A 24699-nucleotide genomic window follows, 5' to 3' on the forward strand; every position below is an offset into this window, starting at 1 on the left:
TGGCTGCAACATAAGGATTTATTTCATTCACATAGCACTAAGTCTGAAGATAGGTGGTTGCCTGCTTTGATTCAGCCTTTCTATCCTCATGCTCAGCAGCTCCAGGCATCACATCAGCACTCAAAGCAGGATGAAGGAATGGAGGAAGGAAGCACAATTTGCATTTGTTCTTTTTTTTTTTTTTTTAAATGAGAAAAGCCAAAGTTTTTCCAGTTGTCCCCAGCATACTTCCATTTATATCTCATTAGCTAGAGCTGTGTTAAGATTCTCTCTAGCTGCAAAGGAGATGAGGAAGGCTAGCATTTCATTTTTCTAGCCTCCAAAATAGAGATAAAGAGAAAAGGAGCTCGGGGGTGTGGGGTTATGCAGCCAATGCTGTCTACTATAGAAAACTTCTCCCCAGTCTCAGCACATGTGGCGGACTTGACCCCCACTCCAGGCATGTCACTGATGACCAATCAGAGCATGACATCACTCTTGCCACAGGGATTGTTTCATGAAAGGGCATGTGACTAAGCTAGGGAAATTAAGAGATGATGAGACTCAATTCCAGGACTTCAGTTGAAACTATTGGGAAAGAGATCTTTTGTTTGGATTTAAGCATAGCATAAACTGCTGAGATCCTCAGCCTACCCCTTACAGAAAGCTGACCTGAGATGGTTCCAACCTAGAGGAAAGCAAGGCTGAGAGACAAGGAGCAGTGCTGATGACATGGATGGAATTCCTGGATCCAACTGTACCTGATGCCCCCAGGAACTTTCATGTATGTGAGCCAGTAAATTTTCCTTTTTACTTAAGCCAATTGGAGTTCAATGTCTATCACTTCAAGTAAAAGAATCTTGGATAATACGTGCCCTTGGAGGCTCTGCTTGAGGTACCAACACCATCTGGTTTTGTTTATGTGTTTACATATCAAGATCTCTCGCCAGATGCATGCTCTGCTGGCAGGGGTCATCTTTGTATCCCAAGGCCCCCCACATTGGACGTGACACATGGCAGGTTCGCAGTAAAGGCTTCATTAATGAATGAGCCATGTTTCTCCTCTGCCCTCCATGGCTGCCTTGTAAATCCAGGCTCTGTCATCTGGCACTCAAGGACTTCCATCATCCAGCCTCCATAATGTCCTCCCATTATTCCTCTCGATGAAAATCACTGCTGCTGAATTTACCTTTTTTTTTTTTTTTTTTTTTTTTTTAAACAGTGGCCCTTCTCCATCTGTACATCTCTTCATGCTGGCCTCTCCGCCTGGAACACGGCTTGCTCCATCTTCATCTTTCAAAACTCTATGTATTCAAGACATAACTCAAATGTTGCTTCTCCCAAGGAGCCTTCTTTGATCATCTCAAGTCATAACACCTGTAGCTCTCGCTGATATACATGAGACACCTGTCATGTCGCCCTGTGGTGGTTGATGTGTCAAGATCTTATCTTCCCAATTAAACCATTAGCTTTGTGCCTCTTCCAGCACCTAGCAGGGTGCCATTCACATTGTGGGGCTCAGGAGACATAGATCGCTGGAAAAACCTGGTTTGGAATGAATTTCTGTCTCAGCCCTGGAGAGGGTTTTTCTTTTCCTGACCACATTTTATTAAAGCTATTTTTCCTACTAAATTTTTTCCCACAAATGTGTTGAGGTATAATTTATTTAAGGTGTGCAATTGGATGAATTGTGAGATATGTATACACCTGTAAAGCCGCCCCACAATCGAGAGAGTGAACATGTTCTTCACCCCTGAGTGGTGCCCACGCCCCTTTGTCATCTCTACCTCCCTTTCCCCGACAAACTCCAAAACAGATCAGCTTCCTGTCACGACAGTTGAATGTGTATTTTCTAAAACCATATGTTGATGGAGTTGTATGGTTTGTATTTTTTTGTCTGCCTTCTTTCACTCAAGAGAATGACTTTGAGATTCATCTGTTGTTGTGTATATCAACAGTTTGTTCTGTTTCACTGCTGAATCGTGCTCCCTTTCATGAATATGCCACTATCAGTTCATCTGTGGACATTTGGGTTGTTTGGGTCCAGTTTGGGGATTTTACAAATAAAGTTACTATAAACATTTGTGTATAACTCATTATATGAACACATGCTTTCATTTATCCTGACAAATATCTAGGAGTGGAATGGCTGGATCAAAGGGTAGGCATCTATTGAATTTTTAAGCTCTTTTATGTGGTGGTACCATTTTACATTCCCACTGGTTCTAGTTCTACATACTCTCTTGCCACATTTTCATTTCTTCCCCATATATCAAAGTTAGTGCTTTTCAAACTTTAAAAAATTTGGGTTTGTTTTTGAGACAGGGTCTTGATCTATCATCCAGGCTGGAATGCAGTGGCATGATCTCAGCTCACTGCAGCCTCCACCTTCCAGGCTCAAGGGTTCTCCCACCCCAGTCTCTGGAGTAGCTGGGACTACAGGTGTGCACACCACCATCCCTGGCTAATTTTTGTATTTTTAGTAGCGATGGGGTTTTGTCATGTTTCCCAGGTTGATTTCAAACTCCTGGCCTCAAGAGATTTGTCTGTCTTGGCCTCCCAATGTCTTTTGTTTTGTTTTGTTTTTTAAGAAGCAGAAACCTTAAAAAAAAAAAAAAAAAGCCATCCCTAGACCCCTAGTGAGTAAAGTGTGTAAGGAGACAGATGCTTTGGCAGAAGGGTTGTAGGAGGTGTGTGGCGCCTGAGGCCCTGGGTCACCTCTTCCAGCTCTGGGGTCCTAAGAACACATACATGTAGAACACCCGCTCTAGGTGATAAACGTGAGTCAGATTGGACTTTCACTTACGTTCTGGGCCACAGCACCTGCCAGCCATGCTGAGAACCTCACCAGGGCCTCCAAAATGACGAGCCTTGGAGGCGGCTCGGACACAGCAGCCTGGACTATGGGGTGGTATTTCTCGCTGGATGGAAAAGGTTTTTCAGGATATAAATACTACCTTTCCACCACCATGACATGTCAAACTTCCTCCATCTCCAAGACAAATATCAGAAACTGCATGACTCCAGATACCAGGAACAAAGCAACAAATTGGGAACATTGTGGGCAAAAAAAAAAAAAAAAAAAAAAAGATTTTAATAAAGATTCAGCCGGCTCCGTGCGTAGATCCTGCCACGCTGCTTACTGTGATCTTGACAGTGATGCTGGGCAAGAATAAATAGACTGTGAGGCCATTCATATTCCTGGCACTGATGAGCCCACTGCAGCCTAAATGATGGCTGACTATAGACAGGGACCCTTTCAGGGGCTGCTCCAGCAGACCTCTGGCCTCAGACTCTTGGCCTCTGCAGGCTTTGGGACCCCGAAGGTGAGGTTTCTCACTGGCCTGCAGTGAGCCTGAGAAAAGCAGATTCACGGGCCCTCAGCCTTCATTCACACTCCTGAGCCAGAACCTGAAGAGCTGTGTTTTCACCTTGCTGTGTGTTTCTTCCTCCTCCTCATTCTGCTTTTATTATAGAAAACTTTAAACATACACAAAAGTAGACAGGATAGTAAAATGAACCCTATACACCCACAGCCCGGCTTCAACAGTTACCCATAGATGGCCAATCTTGTTGCATCTCTACTCCTACTCACTGTCCCCAGTATTATTTTGAATCAAATCCCAGACATTAAATTATTTCATCCATAGACAGGTCCCCCAATCTAAAACATAAGGGAGCCTTTTTAAAGACATAACCATAATATTATTATCCCACCTAAAAATGAGCAATAATTTCTTTCTGGCGCATAGTGGAGTGTGAGGACCATGGCCTAAGCTCTCTCAGCCAAAGAGTAGGTCACTTCTTCCGGTAGTGGGAGCTACGCCTGACACGTGTCGCAAGACAGTGTGCGTTTTTAAAGGAGGGTGTGCGTTTTTAAAGGAGAGGGTGCGTTTTTAAAGGAGGGGGTGCGTTTTTAAAGGCAGGGGTGCGTTTTTAAAGGAGGGGGTGCGTTTTTAAAGGAGGGTGTGCGTTTTTAAAGGAAGCCAGCAGGAGTTCTACTTCTGGAAATCCAAGCTCATAAGAGAAAAACAGCACCAAGTTGAGCTGACCACTTGTGTTGCAAAGGGGGCCTCCGGTCCTAGGCAGGACCATTATCTAGAATCTTGTCATCCACGCCTTCTATTTGTTTTTAAAGGCAACTTTGCATTTTAACCTAACGGGTTCAAGGAAGCCACTGTCAAGTTCCCTATAGAGTAGTTCCTGGGGGCTTACCAGTATGAGGTCACCCTGGGCAGTCTTTGAATATCCAGTCAGACCCCCTGGGTTTGATGTGTGTCTCTGCAGTTTATATACTGTGCATTAGGAAGTGGACACTTGCTGTCATTGGCTGGCAGGGGTGTTTTTTGAGATGACAGTAGATGACATGCTGATAAACTGGATGCTGAGAGTGTGTGGTGATGCAGGTCACCCACCTTCCCCTGCCTGCCTGTGCCCACTGTCCAGGGGCCCATCCAGATGGTTTTCCAGGCCCTACCTTCATCCCAAGAGCTGGATTCATGGTTTCTTGCAGGTGCCAAACAGGAACCAGCTGGGCTTTTCAGCACACAGAGCCCTCTGATGCTGGTGGGTAGAGCAGGCCATGTTGAGGCCCTTGCTCCAGCTGCCCCCCTTGGAGAACCCTCTGCAGTGTGCATGAGGCACTCCTGGGCTGTCTTCTAGCCCTTGCTCCTGAAGGCACCATTTCCCACACATCCCAGGCTCCTTGGAATTGAGATGCTGTGGTCGTGGTCTTGGCTGACCAGGTGTCCCTTGATTCCAGTAAGGAGCAGGGACATGGGAAAAGCTATGCTGGTGGAGGAGGCTGCATAAGGGAGCAGTGGGATGCCAAGGTCTCCTATTGCTGTCCATCCTCAGGGCTGAAGGCTGCTCAGTAGGAAGTCACCTAAAGTGCTGGGATTACAGATGTGAGCCACCGCACCCAGCATTTTTTTTTTTTTTTTTGAGACAGAGACTCATTCTGTTGTCCAGGCTGGAGTGCAGTAGTGCAATCTCGGCTCACTGCAACGTCCACCTCCCAGGTTCAAGTGATTCTCCTGCCTCAGCCTCCTGAGTAGCTGGGATTACAGGTGCCCGCCACCACATATGGCTAAGTTTTTGTATTTTTAGTAGAGAAGTGGTTTTGCCATGTGGGCCAGGCTGGTCTCAGGCTCCTGGCCTCAAGTGATCCACCCACCTCAGCCTCCCGAAATGCTGGGATTGCAGGTATGAGCCACTGCACCTGGCCAAGTTTTACCGTTCTTAGTGTGCAGATATTTTACTTCCTTGGTTAGATTTATTCTTAAGCATTTTATTTTTCAGCATTACTCACAATAGCCAAGATATGGAAACAATCTAAGTGCCCATCAACAAGGTACACAATAAAATACTATAAAGCTTTTAAAAAGAATGAAATCCTGTCATGTGTAAAACATGAATGAAACCGTAGGACATTATGCTAAGAGAAATAGACCAGGCACAGAAGGACAAATACTGTATAATCTCGCTTACATGTGGTAACTAAAAGTCTCACAGAAATAGAGAGTAGACAGGTGGTGAGTGGAGGAAAGTAGGGAGACAGAGGGATGGGGAAACAGAAAATATTGATCAAACGGTACAAAGTTGTAGTTAGACTGGAGGAATAAGCTTCAGTGATCTATTGCATTGCATGGTGTCCATAGTTAATAATAAGCCACTCCATATTTCAAAATTGCTAAAATGGGGAGTGGGGTGGAGCAAGATGGCTGAATAGAATCTCTCATCAATCATTCCCCTACATAAACACCAAATTAAACAATTATCCATGCAAAAAAGCACCTTCGTAAGAATGAAAAATCAGGTGAGCAATCTCAGTACCTGGTTTTAATATTATATCAAGAAAAGAGGCACTGAAGATTGTAGTAAAGAGAGTCTTGCATAGCCTATACCATCTGACATTCATCCCCCAGCAGCAGATTCTGAACAGAGAATCTGTGTGCTTTGGGGAGGGAGAGTGAAGTGATTATGGGACTTTGCATTGGAACTCAGTGACTGCCCTGTCACAGTGGAACACAACACAGGACAGAATTCTGCTTAGTGCCCACAAAGGGAGCTCCTTTTTTTTTTTTTTTTTTTTAAGATGAAGTCTTGCTCTTTCAACCAGGCTGGAGTGCAGTGGCATGATCTCGGCTTACTGCGCCCTCCACTTCCCAGATTCAAGTGATTCTCCTGTCTCATTCTCTCGAGTAGCTGGGACTACAGCTGCACACCACCATGCTCAGCTAATTTTTGTATTTTTAGTTGAGACAGGGTTTCACCACATTGGTCAGGCTGGTCTCGAACTCCTGATCTCAGCTGATCTGCCCGCCTTGGCCTCCCAAAGTGCTGGGACTACAGGTGTGAGCCACCACTCCTGGCCAAAGGGAGCATTTAACCTAGCTCCCACTAAAGAGGAATCTCCCATGCCAGAGACAGATAGGAACTCTGGTTCCAGCTGCCTCCAACTAATTGCCACCTCAGCGGCCCTGAGGTCCTGAATAAATTTGAAAAGGCAGTCAGACCACAAGTGTCCAGCAGTCTGGGCAAATCCAGGTGCCAAACTTCTGCTCAGAGCCAGTGGAATGGGAATGCATGACTCCAATGAGAGCACGGCCTTGGTGGCCAAGAAGTGCTTGTAATTAAGCACCTCCCCAACTCCAGGCAATGCAGCTCAAAGAGAGACTCCTTCCACTCTGTGGAAAGAGAAGGAAGATTAGAAGAGAACTGTGTCTAACCTGAGTAGCAGCCTGAGCCACAGGGAAAAACACACCACTAAACTGATTCCTGAAGCCCCCCAATTCCAGGCCCTACTTCCTGGATACATTTTAGACTCACTCTGTGACATGGAACCTTACAATTGAAGTGGCATGGGACCCAGCCTGGGCAGGACTCTGCCCACCTGCTGACTAAAGAGCCCTTGACCTTATAAGACTGTGCAGTAAGCAGCAGTAGTTACCATGTAATTTTGGGCAGGACCTAGTAACGCTTATTTCTACACGTGACCCAGCACAGTAGCAGCTGTGGTGTTCACAGGAGTAACTATGTCACCCCTCCCTCAACTCCAAGTAACCTAGTACAGACAAAGAGACTCCTTCAGTTTGGGAGAAAGCGAGAAAACAGTTTGAGAGATTCTGCCTAATAGTCCAAGGAATTCTCCCAGATATTATCCAAGACCACTGAGGCAGGCGAGTCTGCTAGAAACGCAGTGCTACTTCGGGCTTCTAGGGTACTCCCTTGTAAATTCCCTTGAAGGTTGAAAACTCTTCTAAGAAGAACAGGTACAACTGAGTTCTAGATGGCAAAGACTACAATAAATATCTAACTCTTCAATGCCCAGACATAGATGAACAATGACAAGCATCAAGACCATCCCAGAAAACATGACCTCACCAAATGAACCATGTAAGGCACTAATGACCAATCCCAATCACACATCTCAGGACAGAGATATGTAACCTTTCAGAGAACTCAAAATAGCTGTTTTAGAAGAGCTCAATGAAATTCAAGATAACAGAGAGAAGAAATCCAGAATTACATTAGACAAATTTACCAAAGAGATTAAAATAATTTTAAAAATCAAGCAGAAATAATGAAACTGAAAAATTTAATTGACATACTGAAGAATGCATCAGAGTCTCTCAACAGCAGAACTGGTCAGGCAGAAGAAAAAATTAGTGAACTTGAAGAAAGCTATTTGAAAATACAGTTAGAGCAGACAAAAGAAAAATGAGGCCGTATGTGGTGGCTCACGCCTGTAATCCCAGCACTTTGGGAGGCCAAGATGGGCGGATCACGAGGTCAGGAGATCGAGAACATCCTGGCTAACACGGTGAAACCCCATCTCTACTAAAAAACATACAAAAAATTAGCTGGGCATGGTGACGGGCGCCTGTAGTCCCAGCTACTCGGGAGGCTGAGGCAGGAGAATGGCGCGACCCCCAGGAGGCGGAGCTTGCAGTAAGCCGAGATTGTGCCACTGCACTCTAGCCTGGGTGACAGAGCGAGACTCCATCTCAAAAAAAAAAAAAAAAGAAAAAAAAAAGAAAAGAAAAATGAAACTAAAAATAAAGTGTGCCTATGAGATCTAAAAATAGCCTCAAAATGGCAAATCTAAGAGTTATTGGCCTTAAAAAGGAGGCAGAGAGACCAAGGGATAATATCAGGGAACATCTCAAACCTAGAGAAAAATATCAATGTTCAAGTACAAGATGGTTATAGAACACCAAGCAGATTTAACCCATAGAAGACTACCTCAATGCATGTGATAATCAAACTCCCAAAGGTCAAGGATAAAGAAAGGATCCTAAAAGCAGCAAGAGAAAACAAACAAACAACATACGATGGAGGCTCAACGTGTCTGGCAGCACACTTTTCAGTGAAAACCTTACAGGCCAAGAGAGAGTGGCATGACATATGTAAAATGCTGAAGAAGAAAACCTTTTAGCCAAGAATGGTATAACCAGCAAAAATATCCTACAAACATGAAGGATAAATGAAGACTTTCCTAGACAAATAGAAGTCGAAGGATTTCATTAACACCAAAACTGTCCTAAAATAAATACTAAAGAGAATTCTTTCATATATATATATATGAAACCATTTGAAGGTACAAGACTCACTGGTAATATTAGGTTGACTCAAGAGGAACTGCAGGCCAGGCACGGTGGCTCATGCTTGTAATCCCAGCACTTTGAGAGGCTGAGGCTCACGAGGTCAGGAGTTCGAGACCAGCCTGGTCAACATAGTGAAACCCCATCTCTACTAAAAATACAAAAATTAGCTGGGCATGGTGGTGGGCACACACCTAAGTACCTAAGTAATCCCAGCTACTTAGAAGGCTGAGGCAGGAGAATTGCTTGAACCCGGGAGGCAGAGGTTGCAGTGAGCTGAGATCGCGCCATTGCACTCCAGCCTGGTCGACAGAGCTAGACTCCGTCTCAAAGAAAAAAAGAGGAACTGTGTTTTTTGCAATTACTTTTAATGCCATAACTTTTAATAGCAAAAACTGCAACTACTTTTGCACCAACCTAATAGTAAGTATACAGATACACATGGAATGTTAAAACAAGCTTATTGTGATGGGTAAAGCACTCATATCTGGAGTAGAAATACTAAAAACTAAATGTATCAAAAATAATAAGTACGACAACTTTTCAAGACATAGTATAAGATATAAATAGAAATTTTTAAAATGTTAATAAAGTGGAGGGATGAAATTAAAGTGTAAAGTTTTTATTAGTTTTTGTTTGTTTGTTAGTTTCTTTGTTCATTTATGCAATCGGGGTAAGTTGTAATCAGTTTAAAATAATGGGTTATAAGATGTTATATACAAGCCCAATGGTAACCTCAAATCAAAAAACGTACAAAGATACACAAAAATAGAAATTAAAGCATACCATCAGAGAAAATCACCCTGACTAAAGAGAAGACAAGAAAGTAGGTAAAAAGGAAGAGAAGACCACAAACCCACCAGAAAACAAATAACAAAATGACAAGAGTAAGTCCTTACTTATCAATAACAACATTGAATGTAAATGGATTAAACTCTCCAATCAAGAGATATAGAGTGATTAGCCAGGCATGGTGGTGGGCGCCTGTAATCCCAGTTACTCAGCAGGCTGAGGCAGGAGAATCGCTTGAACCCAGGAAGTGGAGGTTGGAGGTTGCTGTGAGCCGAGATTGTGCCATTGCACTCCAGCCTGGGTGACAGAGCAAGACTCTGTCTCAAAAAAAAAAAAAAAAAAGAGAGAGAAAAGAAAAGACAGAGTAGCTGATTGGATTTCCAAAAAGAAAAAAAAACAACAACGATCTGTTACCTACTAGAACACACTTCACCTAAAAAGACACACATAGACTAAAAATAAAGGGACGGGAAGATAATTCCATGCCAATGGAAACCCAAAAAGAACACGAAAATGTATAGTTATATCAGATAAAATACATTTCAAGACAAAAACTGTAAAAACAGACAAGGAAGATTCATTACTTATTGATAAAAGGATCAATTCAGCAAGAGACCATAAACAATATAAATATGTATGTACCCAACATTGGAGCACTTAGATATATGAAGGAAATATTATTAGAGCTAAAGAAAAAGATTATAATACAATAATAGCTGGAGACTTCAACACTCCACTTTTGGCATTGGACAGATCATCCAGACAGAAAATCAGCAAAAACATTAGACTTAATCTGCAGTATGGACCAAATGGACCTAAAAGACAGTTACAGGACATTTCATACAATGGCTACAGAATGCACATTCATCTCCTCAGCATGTAGCATATTCTCAAGGATACAGAATATGTTAGGCCACAAAACAAGTCTCAAACAATTCAAAATATGAAATCAAGTATTATCCCTGACTACAAAGGAATAAAAGTATAGATCAATAACAAGAGGAACTTTGGAAACTACACAAACACATGAAAATTAAGTAATGTGTTCCTGGATGACCAGTGGGTCAATGAGGAAATAAAGAAGGTAATTTTAAAATTTATTGAAACAAATGAAAATGGAAATATAACATACCAAAACCTATGGGATACAGCAAAAGCTGTACTAAGAACAAAGTTTATAGTAACAAGTTCCTACATCAAAAAAAGCAGAAAAACATCAAATAAACAACCTAACAATGCATCTTAAAGAACTAGAAAAGCAAGAGGAAACCAACCCCAAAACTAGTATAAGAAAAGAAAGAATAAAAATCAGAGCAGAAATAAATGAAATTAAAATGAAAAAATACCAAAGATCAATGAAATGAAAGTTTATTTTTTGAAAACATAAACAAAATCTACAAACCTTTAGCCAGACTAGGGGGAAAAAAAAGAGTAGACCCAAATAAATAAACTCAGAGATGAAAAAGGAGACATTATGGCCAGGTGCAGTGGCTCATGCCTGTAATCTCAGAACTTTGGGAGGCTGAGACAGGAGGATTGCTTGAGCCAGGAGTTTGAGACCAACCTGGGAAACATTGTGATACCCCCATCTCTGAAAATAAAAAAATTAAAAAAAAAAGAAAAAGAAAAAGGAAGCATTACAACTGATGCTGCAGAAATCCAAAGGCTCATTAAAGGCTACATATGCCAATAAATTAAAAAACGTAGAATAAATGGATGATTTCCTAGATGCATACAACCTATCAAGATGGAACCATGAAGAAATTCTAAACCTGAATGGACCAATAACAAGTAATGAGATCAAAACCGATATAAGAAGTAGTCTCCCAGCAAAGACAAGTCCAGGATATGATGGCTTCACTGCTGAATTTCACCAAACATTTAAAGAACTAATATTAATTCTACTCAAACTCTTCTAAAACATACAGGAGGAGGGAATGCATCAGAACTCATTCAAAAAGGCCAGTATTACCCTGATACCAAAACCATATAAAGATACATCAAAACAAGAAAACTCCAGGCCAATATCTCCGAGGAACATTGATGAAAAACCCCTCAAAAAACTACTAGCAAACTGAACTCAACAACACATTAAAAACCATTCATCATGACCAAGTGGCTTTATCCCAGGGATGCAATGATGCTTCAACACACAAAAATCAATCAATATCGTACATCATATCAACAGAATGAAAGACAAAAACCATATGATCATTTTAATAGATGCTGAAAGGGCATTTGATAAAATTCAATATCCTTTCATCATAAAAAATTTCAAAAAACTGGGGATAGAAGGAACATACTTCCACATAATAAAAGCCATGTATCGCAGACCCACAGCTAGTATCATACTGAATGGGAAGAAACCTAAAAGCTTTTCCTCTAAGGTCTGGAAAATGACAAGGATGTCCACTTTCATTGCTGTTATTAAACTGGAAGTCCTAGCTAGAGCAATAAGACAAGAGAAAGCTATAAAGAGTATCCAAACTGGAAAGGAAGAAGTCAAATTATCCTTGTTTGCAGATGATTTGATCTCCTATTCACAAAAACCTAAAGACTCCACCAAAAAAAAACTATTAGAACTGATAAACAAAATTAATAAGTTACAATACACAAAAATCAACCTACAAAAATCAGTACATTTTATAATGAAGTGAACAATCGGAAAAATAAAGCAGTCCAATTTACAGTAGCTATAAATAAAATAAAATACCTAGAAATAAACATGACCAAAAATGAAAATCTGTAGAAACTATAAAACACTGATGAAAGGACACAAAACATGTTCATGGATTGGAAGAATCAATAATATTGTTAATGTCCATACTACTAAAGCAATCTATAGATTAAATGCAATCCCTATCAAAATACCAGTAGGCATTCTTCATAGAAAAGAAAAACAATCCTAAGATGTATATGGAACCAAAAAAAAAAAAATACTTAAAGCAATTTTGAGCAAAAATAACAATACTGAATTAGATGCATTACCTGACTTCAGATTATGCCTACAAAGCTATAGAGTAAGTGAAACAACATGGTATCAATTATAAAACTCTGAACACATAGACCAAGTGAACAGAATAGAGAACACAGAAATAAATCCATACAACCACAGAGAACTCATTTTCAACAAAGGTGCCAAGCACACATGTACATTGGGGAAAGGGGATAAGCTCTTCAATAGTAGTGTTAAGGAAACTGGATATTATCCATATGCAGAAGAAAGAAGTAGACTTTTATCTCACCCATATAAAAATCAAGTCAAAAGGATTAAAGACTTAAATTTAAGACCCAAACTATGAAACTACTACAAAAACAATGGGAAACTCTTTAGGACATTTGTGAGTAATACCCTATGAGCACAGGCAATCAAAGCAAACATAGAAAAATGGGATCATCTCAAGTTAAAACTGCAAAACAAAGGAAACAATCAACAAAGTGAAGAGATAACCTACATAATGAAAGAAATATTTCCAAACAATTTATCTGACAAGTTAATAACAGAATATATTTAGAAGCTCAAAACAACTCATGTAGGAAAAATTTAATATAAAACCGATTTAAAATAGACCAAAAAGATCTGAATAGACATTTCTCAAAGAGACCTTACAAATATCTTCTTTTGTCTTAATGACAACAACCATATTAACATGTGTGAAGTAACTGCTTTCATTGTGGGTTTTTAAAATACCAAACAAACAAATGAACAGGTTTTCAACATCACTCATTACCAGAGAAAGGCAAATAAAAACTACAATGAGATATCATCTCACCCCAGTTAAAAAAGCTTTTATCCAAAAGACAGGCAATAACAAATGCTGGTGAGGATGTGGAGAAAAAGGAATCCCTGTACACTGTTGGTTGGAATGTCAATCAGTACAGTCTCTATGGAAAACAGTATGGAGTTTCCTAAAAAAAAAAAAAAAAAAAAAAAATAGAACTACCATATGATCCAGCAATCCCACTAGTAGGTGTATACCCAGAAGAAAGGAAAGTAGTATATCAAAGAGATAGCTCCACTCCCATGTTTGTTACAGCACTATTCACAATAGCCAAAATTTGAAAGCAACCTAAGTATCCATCATCAGATGAATGAATAAAGTAAATGCGGTACATATACATGATGGAGTACTATTCAGTCATAAAAAATAATGAGATCCTGTCATTTGCAACAACATGGATGGAACCGAGGACATTATGTTAAGTGAAATAAGCAACACACAGGAAGACATGTCCTCACTCATTTGTGGAGCTAAAAATTAAAACAATTGAACCCATGGGGATAAAGAGTGGAATGTTAATTACCAGTAACTAGGAAAGGATTGGGAGGGAGAGAAGTGGGGATGGTTGATGGGTACAAATACATAAATAGAATGAATAAGATCTAGTATTTGATAGCACAAAAGGGTGACTACAGTCAACAATAATTTACTGTACATTTTAGAATAACTAAGAGTATAATTGGATTGTTTGTAACACAAAGAAAGGATAAATGCTTGAGTTGATGGGTACTCTATTTACCCTGATGTGATTACTGCACATTGAACGCCAGTATCAAATGTCTCATGCACCCTATAAATATATACACCTACTATGTATCCATAAAAATTAAAAATTAAACAACACAGGCCCAGTGTGGTGGCTCATGCCTATAATCCTAGCATTTTGGGAGGCTGAGGCAGGTGGATTACCTGAGGTCAGGAGTTTGAGATTAGTCTGACCAACATGCCAAAACCCTGTCGCTATTAAAAATACAAAAAAAAAAAAAAAAAAAAAAAAAATCCCAGCTACTTGGGAGACTGAGGAAGGAGAATTGCTTGAACCCAGGAGGCGGAGGTTGCAGTGAGCCAAGATCACACCATTTCACTCCAGCCTGGGCAACAAGAGCTAAACTCCATCTCAAAAAAAAAAAAAATAAAATTAAAAACACAATAAGCTGTTACTTCACCCATGCTAAAATGGCTATTATCAATAAGACAAACAAGTGCTGGTGAGGACATGGAAAAAAGAGAACCCTTGTACACTGTTGGTGGCAATGTAAATTAGGATAGCAGTAAATTAGGATAGAAAAACAGTATGGAGTTTCTTCAAAAAATTAAAAATAAATCAACGACCATATGATCCAGCCATCTCACTACTGGATATATTACCTCCCAAAAATGAAGTCAGTACGTCAGAGAGATACCTACACTACCATTATTCACAAGAGCCAAGATATGGAAGCAATCTAAGTGTCCATGAATAGATGCATGAAGAAAAAACTGTGGCATACATGTGCAATGGAATACTATTCAGCCTTAAAAGTCAGGAAATTCTATCATTTGCAGCAACATGGATGGAACTGGAGGACTTTACACTACGTGAATACGTTAAGCACAGAAAGACAAATAGTAAATGATCTCACTAATAGATCAAATTTTTACAAGTTAAACTTGTACAAACAGAGAGTAGAATGGTGGTTATGTGAGTTAGGTAGAGGGTATGGTAGGAGAGATGTTAGTCAAAAGCTACAAAATTTTAGTTAGATAAGAAAAAGTTAAAGAGATCTATTGTACAACATAGTAACCATGTTAATAAAAATATTTTATATTCTTGAAAATTGCTAAGATAGATGTTAAGTTTTCATCACAAAAATAATTGAGATAACACATGTTAATTAAATCAATGTAACCATTCCACAATGTATATGTATTTCAAAACAATATGTTGTACATGAAAAGTACATACAGTTTTGTCAATGAAGATTCATTAAAGAAAAATAATTTATATGGCTCTCTCCTGTATTTATCATGTCCAGAAAACTGACTATAATATATGGTTTATTGTGATTAATACTGTGACCAAATTTTATACATCCACATATAGTGTAGTTATATATTTTATAACATATACTAATATGTAATACAACATAATACAACAAATATTAAAACACTAAGTTTTAAGTATGTTTAACAAATTTTAAAATCTCTAATATGTCAATTTACTAAAAACATCATTTGGGGCTGGGCACAGTGGCTCATGCCTTATCCCAGCACTTTGGGAGACTGAGGCAAGTGGATCACCTGAGATCAGGAGTTCAAGATCAGCCTAATATGGTGAAACCCTGTCTCTACTAAAAATACAAAAATTAGCCAGGTCTGGTGGCAGGCGCATGTAATCCCAGCTACTAGGAAGGCCGAGGCAGGAGAATCACTTGAACCCAGGAAGTGGAGGTTGTAGTGGGCCAAAATTGTGCCACTGCACTCAAGCCTGGGTGACAAGAGCAAAACTCTGTCTCAAAAAACAAACAAAAAAACAAAACGTATCATTTGGAAACCAGTACAAGTAGAAATTTTCCATTCTCCAATAATTAGTACCACAAGTATATGAATCAGACAATAAATTACTGCTTACTACACTATTCTAGCTTAGTATGACGCTAAATAATTATATAAATGTCAAAGGTATAATCTTTAGCCAAAGGTAAATTGTACTTTCTTGTTTTAAAAAGTTTATCACTCTTTTTTCTAGTGACCAGCTTAAAATGGTTTCTACATTAGGTACTAATGAGTTTATGTAACATGTCTACACACTAGTATTTTTGCTTCCATTTTGTTTAAAGTGCTTTCCAGCATTCTCAATGTCATGATTGATACAGAGACAGATAATATGCACATGGCGCATTGGGAACACTGGGATAAACAAAGAGGTTCTTCCCAGACTCTGTAGATTTTGGCTTAAAGCAGCGTTCAGCAAACTTCTATGAGAATGAATCACGGTTAAAGTAAGCATTAGTTTAAATAAAACAGAGTTTATGTTCCTCATTAGTAACTGTTAACTTACAGATTACCAGAGTTACCAATATTAGCCCAAGTTAAAATGTTACTTTGAGACTATGAATGATACACATATATTTAACTTAATCATTCCAAAGCCTGCCCTCTTTCATTTTTACCTTGCAAAACTCCCCAAGGGTAGTGACGGCCTCTGACCATCCTTTCTACAACTTTCACTTCATCCATACTCCCCACCACAGCAAAGGGTAACAGCGTCTAGAGATCAAGAATGATATCAATTGAATTCTCTAGCACCAATAGAGCTTACTCTATTACTCTCAATCCTGTTATAAAAATGACAGTGATGATGATATTGTAGTATATTTAATTAGGGATCTACCCTGCATCTCATTTTAAGACTTAACAATATGCACTAATTGGTTTCTGTCAGCATCAGTCTCAGGCTGTGCACACAGTTGGAAACTGTCTACTGAGCAGAGCCTAAAGCAAGGTATCCTGCTGTGGGAAACACAAAGTAAAAAGATTTTTAGTAGACATAATTTTTCTCCCACTATCTTTACCCTGAACCATGTTTACCCTGAATGTTGAAGAAATAACATACAAATAACTTTTAACTCTAGTATAAAGTCAAAAGACAAAAGTATTAAAAATAACTACAACTATTAGAATAATTAATGGATATAATATAAAATGTATTAATAAGCAATACTGTATATATCTCAATAAATTACATTTGTTTTTTTCAGACAGAGTCTGGCTCTGTCACCCAGGCTGGAGCACAGTGGTGTGTGCTTGGCTCACTGCAACCTCCACCTTCCATCTCCCACCTCAGTCTCCCTAGTAGCTGGGATTACAGGCACCCGCCACCACGCCTGGCTAATTTTTGTATTGTTTAGTAGACACTGAGTTTCACCATGTTAGCCAGGCTGGTCTTGAACTCCTGACCTCAGGTGATCCACCCACGTCAGCCTCCCAAAGTGCTGGGATTACAGGCATGAGCCACCATGCCCAGCAAAAATAATTTTTTACATTTTTTGTACTTAGCATTTCAATTCAGAAATCTATTTACTGTTTGCAGTATCTTAAAATAAAGGAAGTATTTCACAAAAAAAAAAATAAATAAAGGAGGTATAAATAATAAGAAAAGAGAACTGGAAGAAATGGAATTAACAGTTATCAGTTTAGATTCTGTGTTTCAGATCCTTCACAAAGATTTTGGCACTTACACCTCAAAAAAAAAAAAAAAAAAAAAAAAAGCCTTAATAGAGGTGTCATTGATCCCATAGCATAGATAAGTTAACAGTCTCAGGGAAGATGAGTGAATTGTGTAGGATCTCTTGGCTTTTAAGTAGAGAAGATAGGATGGAAATCTAAATCTACATACTTTCAAAATTTATCATCTTTCAGCCGGGCATGGTGGCTCATGCCTATAATCCCAGCGCTTTGACAGGCCGTGGTGGGCAGATCACCTGAGGCCAGGAGTTCAAGACCAGCCTTGTCAACATGGTGAAACCCCATCTCTATTAAAAACACAGAAATGAGTTGGGTGTGGTGATGGGCATGTATAATCCCAGCTACTCAGAAGGCTGAGGCAGGAGAATTGCTTGAATCCAGGAGGCAGAGGTTGCAGTGAGCTGAGATCGCACCATTGCACTCTAGCCTGAACAACAAGAGCAAGACTCCATCTCAAAAAAAACAACAAAAAAAAATTATCACCTTTCAAAGTTTAAGCTAATATTTTAGGTATTTACTACCACAAAATGTTTATACAAATAAAGAGTTTAGTCATCTTTACTACTGCCCTGATTCTAAAACCAGAGACAACACAGCATTCCGCATCCAACCCCCATCTATTTGTTTTGAGGCAAGTGCATTTGAGAGTTGGAGGCTCCCTTTTAACACTCAAGACCTACTTGTGAAATAGGGGCCCTGCCTTAGATGCAGCAAATGGAGGAGATGGGGGCCCTGACCATCCTTGCCTAGTTCATGAGGGAGTGGCTCATTATGTGGGGAAGCAATTCAAAGAACCTCAGACTGCTGCTCCTCCACAATGAGCTCAGTTAGTTACCAGTGGGTGCCTGAAGTTTCAAGGTGGGATGGGTGGGATGGGTAACCTGTCATTGTTTCCACCCACAATTACAGAACACTGCCTCAGAGATTTTGCCCTGGAGGGGGAACAGGCCATGAAACAGAGAAAACCCATCCAAAAATTTAAATGTCATCCCAAGGGACCTGAATAGCCAAAAAAAGTATTGAAAAGAAAGACCAAAGTTAGAGGTCTCACACTTCTAGAATTCAAAACATATTACAAAGCTACAGTAATCAAAATAGTTTGGAAGTAGCATAAAGACAGACATTTAGACCAATGGAATCAAATACAGAGCCCAGAGTTAATCCTCCCTTACCTATTCTTCTGTTGATAGACATTTGGGTTGCTTCCAGCTCTCAGCTACTGTGAATAATAACACAATTTATATGGCTTTGCAAATATCTAAGACCCTGCTTTCAATTCTTTCAGATATATACCCAGAAACAGGATTGTGAGATCATATTGTAATTTTATTTTCAATTTTGGAGAAACCACCTGTATTAGTTTGTTTTCACACTGCTGATAAAGATATACCCGAGACTGGGAAGAAAAAGAGGTTTAACTGGACTTACACTTCCACATGGCTGGGGAGGCCTTAGAAGCATGGTGGGAGGTGAAAGGCACTTCTTACATGGCAGTAGCAAGAGAAAATTAGGAAGAAGCAAAAGCAGAAACCCTTGATAAACGCATCAGATCTTGTGAGACTTATTCACTATCACGAGAATAGCACGGGAAAGACCGGCCCCCATAATTCAATTACCTTCCCCTGAGTTCCTCCCAAAACATGGGGGAATTCTGGGTAATACAATTCAAGTTCAGATTTGGGTGGAGACACAGCCAAACCATACCACCACCATATTGTTATTCGTAGTGGTTCTACATGAGAAAAACTATAAAACTGTATTGAAAAAATCAGAGACAGGCTGGGTGTGGTGGCTCATGCCTGTAATCCCAGTCCTTTGGGAGGCCACAAAGGGTGGATCACCTGAGGTCAGGAGTTCAAAACCAGCCTGGCCAACATGGCCAGCTGACATGGCCAACCCCATCTCTACCAAAAATACAAAAATAAAAAAATTTTTTAAAAAAGGAAGAAAAAGAAAGAAAAGAAAAGAAAAGAAAAACTCAGGGACTATCTAAATAAATGGGGAGCCATTCCACGTACCTGGATAGAAAGACTCACTATTGTCAACACGTCAATTTTCTATAATTTAACCTATGGATTCACCACAATCCCAATCAAAATTTCACCAAATTATTTTGTGAATAATAAACTAACTCCAAAATTTATATGAAAAGGCAAAAGAACTAGAATAGCCAACACAATATTGAGGAAGAACCAAGTTGGAAGACAAACTATTCAACCTCAGGATTTACTACAAATCCATAGTAATCAAAACAGCAGGGCATAGGCAAAATGATAGACAAACAGATCAACAGAACAGAATAGAGAGCCCAGAAATATGCCTACACAAATATAGTCAATTGATATTTGACAAAGAAGCAATGGGAATTCAATGGAGAAAAGATATTCTTTTCAATAAATGGTGTTGGAACTGGATATTTACATGCAAAAATAAGAATCTATAAATAGACCTTACATATTTCACGAAATTAACTCAAACCAGATCATAGGCCTAAATGTAAAGCATAAAATGATAAAATTCCTAGAAGATAATGTAGAGTCCTAATTAGGGAAGGGGAGTCAGACTCGTGGGAGCAGGGGAAACCGAAAAAAAAAGGGAAGCAGATAAGCTACAAGTCTGCCTTTCTTCATAATCTGGAACACACAGCCCTACTGCACAAACAACTCATAATCTTCCTGTGCTTGGCTACCAGCAGACCCTCGGTTGACATAAAAAATTGCAAGTTAGCTCACTGCACTGATAGTGGCAGGAGGCAGACAAATGCCTAGGCAGACAGGGACAAGTCCCCAGGGAAATCCCACCTCCAAGCCAAGGACAATTTAAAGCCTAAAAGCCAAGCTACAAGTCAAATCCACGGACTGGACTGAGAAGCTGCCTCCCTGCCTGGTGCTCTTTCCTCTGACTGATCCCCGCCCTTCACCTGGTTTAAATACACCTACACTTCCTAATTGTTTTTTCACATTGCTGTGCCCACCTTTGGGTGGTACCTTTGTTTTAATCTTTTTGCACACGCACAAACCAATCAGCATGCACTCCCCTGTTCTGAGCCCATAAAAGCCCTGGGCTTAGCCACACAAGGAGAGAAACTGCCCCCAGGTCCTCTCTCCACTGAAAGCTGTTTCATCACTCAATAAAATTCTTCTCTGCCTTCCTCATCCTTCAATTGTCAAGGTATCCTCATTCTTCTTGGATGTGAGAAAAGAGCTGGTGAACCCCCCATCTCAGGTAGAAGCTATAACACAGGCAGGCTGGGGCATGCTGGTCCAGCCGCAGGCTGAGTTGCTGTGCAAGCCAGACTGGGCCAAGTGGATGGGGAGCCTCCTGTGTGGCAGGTAGCGTGCCCAAGCAAGGCCCAGGTGGGGGTGTCACTGGCCAGAGGTCCTTGGCTGGCAAAATGACTAAGAATCTTGCATCACAACTTTGGCATTATCAGCACTACACAAAGCCCTCTTCAGCATACAGCCTAAGAACTAGCTTATAAAATCTCAGGCAATCCTTTGTTTGCAGTCAGCTTCTTTATTGCAAGCTGCCCATTGCCTCCCTAGCAATGTATTTTCCTACTTTCTTTAATAAGTCTACCTTCCCTACCTACAACAAGTTAAATTTTTCCTTTTTTTTTTTTCCTTTTCTTTGAGAGAATCTCACTCTGTCACCCAGGCTGGAGGGCAGTGGTGCAATCTTGGCTCACTGCAACCTTTGCCTCAATGAGGTAAATTCTTTTTTTTTTTAGAGATGGAGTTTCGCTCTTGGTAACCAGGCTGGACTGCAATGGAGTGATCTCGGCTCACAGCAATCTCCGCCTCCAAGGTTCAAGTGATTATCCTGCCTCAGCCTCCCAAGTAGCTGGGATTACAGGCATGCAGCACCACACCCAGCTAATTTTGTATTTTTAGTAGAGGCAGGGTTTCACCATGTTGGTCAGGCTAGTCTCAAACTCCCGACCTCAGGTGATCCACCCACCTCGGCCTCCCAAAGTGCTGGGATTACAGACATGAGCCACCAAGCCCGGCCAGTTAATTCTTTTATGCCTACACCAGTCCAGATAGTCATCACTCCCTCGCAACAGATAACATAAAAGGAAATGTAGGTGACTTTGGGTTTAGCAATGACTTCATCGATATAACACTGAAAACATCATCGATGAATGGAAAGAATTGATGAGTTAGACTTCATTAAAACTAGAACTTCTGCTAGCAAAAGACACTGTTAAAGATAACAAGATAAGCCACAGACTGAGAGAAAATCTTTATACAACACACACTTGATAAAGGACTGATGTCCAAAATATACAAAGAACTCTTAAAACTCAACAAGAAAATGACAACCCAATTAAGAATGGGCACAAGATCCAAATAGCCACGTCAACAGAAAAGGTATTCAGATAACAAATCAGCATGTAAAAAAGATGATCAACATCATACATCCTCAAGGAATTGCAAATTAAAAGAAAAATACATGATACTACACAATTATTAAATTTCCACCCACTGAATCTAAAATAAAAGTTAAAAAAAATTTTTAGGTCAGGCACAGTGGCTCCCCCCTGTTAATCCCAGCACTTTGGAAGGCTGAGGTGGTTGGATCACCTGAGGTGAGGAGTTCGAGACCAGTCTGGCCAACATGGTGAAACCCCATCTCTACTAAAAACACACACAAAAAAGTAGCCAGGCATGGTGGTGTGCACCTGTAATCCCAGATACCTGGGAGGCTGAGGCAGGAGAATTGCTTGAACCCGGCAGGTGGAAGTTGCAGTGAGCCAAGATCACGCCACTACACTACAGCCTGGGTAACAAGAATGAGACTCCATTTCAAAAAAAAAAATTAAATTTCCAAAATCCAAAACACTGACAACACCAAATCCTGGCAAAGATACAGAGCAGCAGGAACTATCACTCATTGCCTGTGGGAATGCAAAATGGCATAGCCACGTTGTAAGATTGTTGGGCAGTTTCTTTCAAAACTAAATGTACTTTTATCATATGATCCAGAAGTGCACTCATCAATATTTATCCAAATAAGTTGAAAACTTGCGTCCGTACAAAAGCCTGCACACAAATGTTTATAGCAACTTTGTTCATAATTGCTAAACTTGAAAGCATCCAAGATGTCCTTCAATTGGTGAGTGGATAAACAATCTGTGACGTACCTAAACATGAAATATTATTCAATGATAACAAGAAATCAGCTATCAAGCCACAAAAAAAGACACAGAGAAAACTCAAATACATATTTCTAAGTGGATGAAGCCAATCTGAAAGTTTTACACGAACTATGATTCCAATTACATGATATTCCCAAAATAAAAAATTATGGAGAGTAAAAAGATCAATAGTTGCCAAGGATAAAGGGAAGAGGAGGAGACAGAAATGAATAGGTCAAGTACAGGTGATATTTAGGGCAGTGAAACTATGGTGAATGTTACTGTAGTATGGGATAGAGGTCACTAGACATTTGTTCAAACCCATACAATGTTCAACACAAACAGTGAAGACTTGTCAGATACGAACTTTAGTTGACAACTTACCAGTATTGCCTCATTAAGTGTAACAAATGTACCACACTTCAGGCAGGATGTTAATAATAGAAGAAAATCAAGGAAGGGCCTTAAGATCTCTCTGTTCTTTCCACTCAATTTTTCTACAAATGTAAAACTACTCAAAAAAAAAAAAAAAGTATTTTACATTTAAAAAGAAGGATGGGGCCAGGCTTGTGGCTCACACCTGTAATCCCAGCACTTTGGGAGGCCGAGGTGGGTGGATCATTTGAGCTCAGGAGTTTGAGACCAGTTTGGCCAATGTGGTGAGACCCTGTCTCTACTAAAAATACAAAAATTAGCCAGGCGTGGTGGTGGGTGCCTGTAATCCCAGCTACTCAGGAAGTGGAGGCAGGAGAATTGCTTGAACCTCAGAGGCAGAGGTTGCAGTGAGCCGAGATCATGCCACTGCACTCCAGCCTGGGCGAGAAAGTAAGACTCCATCTCACAAAAAAAAAAAAAAAAAAAAAAAGAAAGATGGAGGTTGGGGTGAAATAAAATTATAAGGAGATTCCAATAAAGGCTAAATTGTAGTCCAACTAGTTTGCAAGACAGAAACAAACAATAAGAAAGCTGGGAGGAGGCATCCTCAGGTTGCAACAAATGTCAAACACTGACTTCAGAAATCATTCCTTAAAAGGAGACAATTTGATAGAATTCATTTAGAGAACAATATCTTTAACAGGGCAGTGCTGCAAACAATTGAGCAATCAGCTGGCAATTAGTGGAGCTTATCAGCTGGGTATGATCATGTGAAAAGAGAGAGGGCAACCAAAACCCATGTTCAGTGCGGCTATGGGCCTGCCTAAAACTGCACCTTGAGCAACATCAGAGGCTTAACATTGTAGGAGGAGAAACAGACTTTACTCAAACAATTCTGCCAGTTACTGAACAAATACATAACAAGCTCTAGGGGAAGAGATAGAACTCACATCCCAAGTTGTCACAATGTAGTATCTAAAATACCCCATTTGTAACAAAATATTACATGCTGTCTTATAAAAACAAAATATGCCCTTAAAAAAACAGGCCGGGCCGCAGTGGCTCAAGCCTGTAATCCCAGCACTGGGAGGCGAGACAGGTGGATCCGCGAGGAATCAGGAAACCGAGACCATCCTAACGGTGAAACCCATCTCTAAGAAAAAATACAAAGGACTAGCCGGGCAAGGTGGCAGGTGCCTGTAGTCCCAGCTACTCGGGAGGCTGAGGCAGGAGAATGGCACTTGGAAACCGGGAGACAGGGGCTTGCAGTGAGCTGAGATCCGGCCACTGCACTTCAGCCTGGGTGACAGAAGACTCCGTCTCAAAAAAAGAAACAAAAGTGGTCAAGCAAGAAACTGGCTGTGACACTGTTCAGATGTTGGATTTATCAAAAATATTTTATTTCTAATAGTCATTATAATTAGGTCCTACCGAATATAAGAGAAGCAAGATTAAAAAGAAGAATTAAAGTGACACCTGCAACATAAGAGACTAGGAGATCCCAGTTCTTATCTCCCGAAAAATGCTAATTTGTAATATCTACATGGACAAAAGGGCCATTAATGGGAGCTTTGGGATCAGATACCAGATTATGATATTCTAGTACATTTTGAAGACCAAGGAAAGCAGCTTTAAGAAGACAGGCTCACACCTTAGTAGCAAACACACAAAGTGCAGACTCCGGCAAGACCCACTACATAAGCATCCGCATTTCTCTGTGGACTTGACTCCAGCCCACATGCCGAAGCACTGAAGCTCCTTGTCCAAAGTCCTTCCGCCCAGGCTTCCTGCACCCACA

General features: G+C 40.2%; 1 long non-coding RNA gene across 1 annotated transcript; it reads right to left on the reverse strand.

The window, feature by feature from the left end:
• LOC116274417 lies at window positions 1-16861 on the reverse strand. The gene is made up of 2 exons (XR_004183037.1): window positions 16312-16861; window positions 1-1524 (listed from the first exon to the last, which is right to left on the reverse strand). It is a non-coding gene; the product is annotated as an uncharacterized LOC116274417 (long non-coding RNA).
• Between the last annotated feature and the right edge of the window lie 7838 nt (window positions 16862-24699).

This window comes from Papio anubis, chromosome 4 (genome assembly GCF_008728515.1).
Source record: "Papio anubis isolate 15944 chromosome 4, Panubis1.0, whole genome shotgun sequence".
NCBI lineage: Eukaryota > Metazoa > Chordata > Mammalia > Primates > Cercopithecidae > Papio > Papio anubis.